This window comes from Cupressus sempervirens, chromosome 1, assembly GCF_028749045.1.
Source record: "Cupressus sempervirens isolate cs-2001-9-10 chromosome 1, ASM2874904v1, whole genome shotgun sequence".
Taxonomy (NCBI): Eukaryota; Viridiplantae; Streptophyta; class Pinopsida; order Cupressales; family Cupressaceae; genus Cupressus; species Cupressus sempervirens.
Window position 1 is genome coordinate 178,727,118 of NC_143118.1, and position 7,554 is coordinate 178,734,671.

At 34.1% G+C, this 7,554-nt stretch overlaps 1 pseudogene; it reads right to left on the reverse strand.

The window, feature by feature from the left end:
- Positions 1-650: 650 nt before the first annotated feature.
- LOC149576727 (SNF1-related protein kinase regulatory subunit gamma-1-like) lies at positions 651-4,401 on the reverse strand (annotated as a pseudogene).
- Between the last annotated feature and the right edge of the window lie 3,153 nt (positions 4,402-7,554).

Below are 7,554 nucleotides of genomic sequence, written 5' to 3' on the forward strand. Positions count from 1 at the left end.
AATTTGAAAGCACAAAGATAAAAGCTGGCTGGTTTTTGCAAATCAGGTGCGCAAATGATCCTAGCGCACTCAAAACTCAAATTTTTGCCTTGCCCCTTTGCAAAATTTTTTAGGGCTTATAGTCTGAAGGTAAAAACTTCATTGAAGCATTTTGAAATGACCTAGGTGGTTGGATTTTGAAAAGAATTTGAAATCATAGAGATAAAGGCTGGCAGGTTTTAGCATTTTAGGTGCGAAAATGACCATGGCGCACTTAGATTTCAAATTTCCACTTTCATTAATATGCATGAAATAAACTTTCGAAAGTTATGATCAATCCCAGTCTACTCTAAAATTGTGAGCACACATATGCTAAAGATGGGAACCTTCTCCGTAAATGGAAAAATATGAATTGATCATCAAATCTACTTTATTAAAGATAAAGTTGCGCAGTACTATTTAAGCCATACAAAAGCAAATTGCAAGACAGCCATTTCTCCACCTAGCAGTGATTGTGCAAGCTTATTGCTGCAGATATCAAATGGTTAAGATCTTCAAAAGTAGGGGTTGTTATCTTTAATGTTTTGAAGCAAATATCATAAAGCACTTCATTGTCCAGCACCATGCATTCGATAACCTGCTATCATTGTTGTCCAAAAAGAAACATTTCTCTAGTGCATTTTATCAAAAACATCATGTGCATAAACAACTCTTTCCATGACTATTTTTAAAGTTTCAGCTACTTGATTTTTGGAAGGATCCATCGTTTTTGGAGGTGAAATATTCTTTAAACCTAGAATTCCAGCTGGTAGAAGAGCAACAAAATCCGTTTGCATTGCATTAGTGCAAGAAGAGCTTGGTTCAATGTTTTGATCATCTAACTTTGTGAATTCTTCAATAGTCATGGTTCTCCTTTGGTTAAAAGTCGTCTTATCATCAAGAAAAAGACGCATATTTGTGTTCCTTATATGGCCAAGAACTGCTTTTGATTTATTATCAATAATCTGAACTGCACTAATCCGATGTTTCCACAAGTAGTCAATGGAATCAATTACATGGGAGTTTCCATATAAGTTGACAATTTGTTTTAGAAGTTTTCTCGTTATGGAATCAACCCAAAGTCAAATAGTTCTTTTTGTGCTATCATGTCAAACCACTCCAATCTGCTACATTGAAGAAGGATTTGCGCTGCTGCATCCTGAGTGATGAAACCTTTAACATGCATATCAAGTGAGTCAACCACACGAATTGCCTTCAGCCTATGCTTTGATAAAATTAATAGGACATGTGATAAAGAATCATCCAGGTGAACAGGAAGAAAAAGACCCCATCTAAATGATCTTACAATTTCTCCAACTTTTGCAAGCCTGACTTTAGGAATGTGTTTCATGATGGAAAAGAAATCCTCCTCCTCAATTTCTTCTACATAATGTGCTGAATTAATTTGTTATGTCCTACCTAATGTTCTAATGTTGAGATTTGATTTTTCACTACTCATTGCTAATCTTCTGATTTTTATTTTAGATTCTGCTAGTTCAAACTCAAGAGCCTAGAGAACCATGCCAGCAAACTCAAACAACCCAATGAACTTTGCTGATTCACATTATATTAACAATTCTTCAAAAGATTATCTTTCAATGCATCTTTTAATTTAAAACTTCCCTACCAAAACTGGTTATCATTTGAGATGAGGACTTCAATATCACAAGCTCTATTTTTATAACCAATGTACACATTAAGACAAAAGAAGCCTTATCAATTGAATTGTACACACTGCCCCATGGAGTGAAACTCTAAAATTTCAAATGCCAGACCTCTAATTACATCAATCATGTGAGAAAAACTTCCATTAGGTCCCTTGTATATGCCTCAAGATCACAGCTTCACAATCATCCTTCATCTGATAATATCATCAATGAAAGCATGATATCCTTGCTAGGTTGGGATCTATCACCTACCCATCATGACAAGACTTTGAACCAACCCACCCAGCTTATAAATGAGAGGGCAAGAGAAAGGGAAACCAAACAAGGATAGCCTACCTATGAAGGACACAAATCAAACTAGACATGACTATGGCTTCAAAATATTTCACTTTTAACAACATAGGTATGAGGTGAAAAGTGGGGCAATAGTTGGCTCTAGCTGGGGACATAAACATTCCCATGTTTGAGCAAGGAATCTTGAATCTATGGTTTCATAGACCAGTAAACAAAAAAAAGCAGATAAGACAACAAAACTTAACAAAGGAAACAACGAAATAGGAAAGAAAACAAAACAAACTAAACACAACAAAAATACCTCATATAAGGTGGGAAAACTAGACAAACCTTATATGAGAAGAATCCTATATTGATCAAGAAAGTCCATTTACAGGCTAAGAGAAATATGACCCTTTACAATTTAGAGGTTTGCATATGTATGAATTCTTTAAGTTCATTAGCAACCCCTTACTTTTATGAGAACAAGGACCAATTTAGCAACCTTTCAAGCAATGGTAATTTGCCAAATAACCATTTTTCATCATAAACTTCCTAATGAAAGGTTTCTATACTTTCATGCTTTGGCCGCAACAGAGACCAATTGAATGTTGGATTATCTTCATAACACATACCCTCTCTAGGACTAAGACCTTCCTAAGAATTCTGAACTTTATTGTGGCTCAACATCAGACCATCCATCAAAAAGTCATCATCATTATGCTCATTAATCCTATCCTAATTAGCTTTGACTAATTGATCAGTAGTTAGGAAAAAAATGTGGACTATATTTTCAGTATCATGGATGCTATCACTAGTATATATGTTCGCTATTTGTTTAATGTTCTCTTGAGACATATCATTTTTTGAGATAACTTGACTAGTGATATCAACATCACATACATTACGGAAAATTTCTATAGCCTAAAGTGATTCGACTGAAAGAAGTGATTGCTCATCTTGTCCATGATCAGCATTAGACTCTACTTCAATCATCAACTCCTTACTCTTCGTAGCAGTTAAAGCAATTTCTTTAGCTTCAATAACTTCAGTATGATGAACTAGAACTGATTTTTTCTATTTGCAATACTGAAGATGGTTCTAGATTCACACTCATAAGCTCTTGGGAAGCATCCAAATTACAATCTACTATAGGAACTACCTCCTCCTGATTGACTTTGTAAGTTTTATCAAAAAAAGGTAATCCCTAAACATCTTCTTTAATCACATCTGAACTATTTGTAGTGTGCTCTTGACATTTAATTTTAGATATAGGTAGAGTATTTTCGAAAATCTTCTCATTATGTTCATCATTAGGAAAGAAAGTCTTCTTTTCAACCTCAAATGAAGAATCTAAAGGTGCAATTAATGATTCCAAAGGAAATATTGTTGAGTAACAAGGAATAAAAATAACCTTTTCCTCTTCTTGTGGTGGTTCAGGCTATAAATTCTTTTCATACTGATCGCTTTCTTCATGCTGATGGCTCATCCATTGTAATACTGAGGATGAAGAGAATTTGGATTCTGTCAAAGTAGGGAAGATGGGAGAAAAAAAAACATCCTTTTTAGAACTTACATCAATGCTATGCATTTTAGATATTGGTTGTGTTTGTCTTGCTAGAGGAACTTTTCAATTAACAACTACCTTTGCATCTTGTTTCTCTGAGTCTGATTCATATTCTTGGAACAAATTTCCAAAGTTACCATTGGAATATGATGTATTCTCACTACCATTCACCCTTTCATGTGGAGTGTCAATTGCTAATCTTTGTTGTTGTCCAAGCAACTACAAAGGTTTATTACTACATTCACTAGACTGCTCTAAAAAGCCTCTTTGATAAGGATTATTGAAGTTTGGAAGCTATCTTCTCAAAGCAATCAACTCAATGAACAACTTTTGAATAACCTCTTCCTATGAAGTAACCTCACTAATGCTAGCTCTATTATGAATTTCATGATTCCACCTTCTTGCAGCAATCATATCATCCTCTAATTCTATAGGAGTTCTTTGAGCTGCCTCCAAATTTTTAGGTTTAGATCTTCTCAATTCAAAGCCTATGTTAGGAGGCATAGCACTGATGAAAAATGTTTTCAGGTTACCTACTATAGGTCTATTTGCTGCTAGAATCTTATGAATGATCTTATTGAAACTAGCAACAAAATCTCTCATACCTATAGAAGGTAACTTCTTCACTAATGTCAGTTGAACCAACGAGGCATATTCATTTTCAACACTTTTAAAATGATCTTCAAAAGCTGCTCTCATGGTATTCCAATTAATAATAGATCCATCAGCTAAGTAACAGAACCAGCCTGGAGTTGTTTCAATGAGAGTTTCAACAGATAACCAGGCTAGAACATCTACATGATTAACTTCCAAGATGTTTATAGCTATTGAAAATGATCTTATGTGTTCTTCTGTAGTAACCTTCCCATCTCCCATGAATTTAGGTATGTTCTTTCTAGAATTGGAAGGAAGAGGATGGTAGGTTGCATAGTTAAGTGGCCCAGTAGCAATTGCCTAAGGTGCAGCCATATTCTAATTCCTCTCTCAGAAAATTCTAACCTCAACACATTCTCTGAAACTATTTGTACAATAGAGTGATAGAAATTTACATAAAATTTCATCAAATTAATGAGAAAGAGGATAATATAACCTCAATCTGGTAGGTCACTGAATGTTGGAATTGCTGCTTCAGTTAGCCTCTAATTTCTAGATTTTCCTTTATACCACAGGGGCCAACTTTCCAGCTAGTTCTCCTTCTTTCAAAACTTCACCAGTGCTTTTGTAATTATAATTATATCCTCATGAGGTTGCACCATTTTCCTCATGATAGGTAAAGTGACTAATTGTGAGCATTAGTATTCTGAAATTTCAATTATTACCAATACTTTGCAATTAGAAAACCTAGTAATGCAATTTTTTTTACTTGTTAATGGGGTTCTTTGAGAATGAAGTTGCCAATTACTTAGGAAGTGATGAAAATAAATAATCAAGCTTGAAAAATCAATGAGTTCTTCCTCTTAGTTGCCAAATTCTATTATGTAAGCACAAGCTGGGTAACTGAATGATAAGAACTTTTCAAATTCTTCAAACTCTGATATGCAATAGAATTCTTTAAAACACAAAGTCACCAATCTCTAGTAGAGACAATAATAATAAGACAAAGAAAAAAAATCTCTAGCACTAATCTTCTTTCCTGTCTCCCTAGTGGAGTCACCAAAAATCTGTTGGTAAACAGATTTGTCCTTCTTGTTCCTACAGACAATATGACTCTCAATGCCCGAATGTTGAACAACATTTTCTTACAATAGTTGAAAAGCCATCTTCTAATAACCAAATTTTCTCTAAATTTATAGGAATAGCTCCCTAAGTGGATGATTTTCAAACAATTATGTTTTGATTCTAAACTAACATGGGGTATGCTCTTAACCCGAGAGAAAAAGAGGCAAACCAAATTAAGCCTAAACAGGACTTAATCAAGGCAAGGTGAGTTATATAATCTAAAACCAAGCAATAAGACTCACAAATCCTATGAATTCTTATGATCAACAACTATATACAAGAATGTAAATGAAATATAAAGAGCTTCTAATGAGTCCTTCCCTAAATATCCAAAAGTGCATCCTACTCTAATTAATTCATATCTTCGTAAGTAAAAAGAAAGAAACATCCTTCCTTACTTCCTAAAATTTAGACTTTAAAGAAAGAAAAATAGAAGCATCAACTAATTAGTTCCTCTCTGAACATCCCATAGCACATCCTACTAAGGTTTATTCACATCCTTGAACAAAAGAATGAAAAATCCTTTCCTTCTTATTGTAACTTAGATTAAGAGAAAGAACCATCTAATTACCTCCTTGGAACCGAAATTATTGACATAAAACACCCTTTATTGACTCTGCAATATCAAGTCTCGTTACATCAACCATTTCTCCCCCCTTTTACATCTTTTACAATATCTTATATAGATAACATAGCCTACGCCCCTTACTGGAATGTGAATTGATTCAAATTTAGAATTTGAAAATTTTTTAGAAGACTACTTTCAAAAATATAAATAAGAGGAGCTCAAGAGACTTCTATCTCTTTCTTTGATTTGCCTTCGAGAATACTAAAAGAAAAGACTCCATCCTTATCAAGTTTGATAGAAGGTTCATCTAAAAGCTAGATTAGATGAGGGATTGTAAGTAGTCAGGCCAACTACACCTTTTTATGTTGGCCCACAGATAACATCTAAGCCATTTCATCCATGACATGTCCCAGGCCCATGAACTCCAATGCCTTACATGACTTCCAACTTTTCCTAGAATTTAACGTTATCTACAACACTTAATTTATTCTTGATCACATCCTTAATACCAACCCAATGTAGTTCTACTTTATATAACTCATAGATACTAGAGTTTGTCACATCATGGGCATTCTAGAACAAATTCCCAGCACTAGGCTTTAGAAATCCTGTTAAAACATGCAAAAATGTAGTTTTCCTAGAGCCATTTGGCTTTGTTAATATCATTCCATCTCTAAATGACATTCAAGATCTTTTCATCAAAGAGCACACTACAACTTTCATACATTTTATACCCCTTGTACCCAACGTTGGATAAACAATTTGAATTGTTGAAGGTTTTCTTATAAGCTTGACATTCCAACATTAGATTGGCCATGAATTTTCTTGCATATGCCATCTCTAGCTTTGGCAAATCTTATTTAATACATCAAATTCAAAACCAAGGTAATAAATATGAAAGCCGCCCCAGCTGCAAATACACCTTTTCTCAGTGTTTCATAAGATAGTTTGTCAGCATATATCACATTCCTGTATTTTGTATGGTAGGCATTTCTTGCTGCACCAGCTGCAAGACATGCTTTGGCAATGAGGAACATTAACCTTTATATGATAAAAATTTAAAAATGGTTTGAAACCACAAAGATAAAAGCTGGCGGGTTTTGGAAAATCAAGTGTGCAAATAATCACAACACACTCAAAACTCAAATTTCCACCTTTCCCCTTTGCAAACATTTTTAGGGCATATAGTCTGAAGGTAAAAACTTCATTGAAGCATTTTGAAATGACTTAGGTGGTTGGATTTCGAAAAGAATTTGAAATCACAGAAATAAAGGCCAGCGGATTTTAGCATTTTAGGTGCGAAAATGACCATGGTGTACTTCAATTTCAAATTTCCACTTTCATTAATATGCGTGAAATAAACTTTTGAAAGTTATGATCAATCCCATTCTGCACTAAAATTGTGAGCACACATATGCTAAAGATGGGAACCTTCTTTGTAAATGGAAAAATATGAATTGATCATCAAATTTGCTTTCTTAAAGATAAAGTTGTGCAGTGCTATTTAAGCTATACAGTTTTGTAAATTCAATCCTAATATCCTTCAGCATATGTTGCATAAACATCATGCTTGATTACAATTATTTGCTACTACAACATACTCTACCTTAGCCATACTTTGCGAAATACAATCTTGTTTCTTTCTCAGCCAAGAAAGTTTTCTTCCTCCAAGACAAAATGCTTTGCCACTAGTGCTCTTTTTATCATTCATACTACATGCGTAATATGCATCAATATATGCA